We start from the raw sequence: 324 nt of genomic DNA on the forward strand, positions 1-324 counted from the left end.
AATCCTGAAGCTCATATGACTTATCAAGATGGCGAAGATGATTTCAACCCTGAACAAGACGATCTCATGGAGTATCATGAAACGTCTGATTGTTTAAAAGAATGAAGTTGAATTCGACATCTATGTTTTTGTGTTTTCTATGTTTTGATTGCTTTGAACTTATTTTATTAATGAATGAAAGTTTTTGATATAAAAGTCTCTAAAGTCTCATAGAGGGCTACGGCTAGGATAATATCATGTTGCCTAAGGGTACGCATCTAGAGATATCTGATGTATTGTATTCACCCAGCTCTAAGAGAAGCCTATTGAGCTTTAAAGACATTC

The sequence above is a fragment of the Brassica oleracea genome, chromosome C9, assembly GCF_000695525.1.
Source record: "Brassica oleracea var. oleracea cultivar TO1000 chromosome C9, BOL, whole genome shotgun sequence".
Taxonomy (NCBI): Eukaryota; Viridiplantae; Streptophyta; class Magnoliopsida; order Brassicales; family Brassicaceae; genus Brassica; species Brassica oleracea.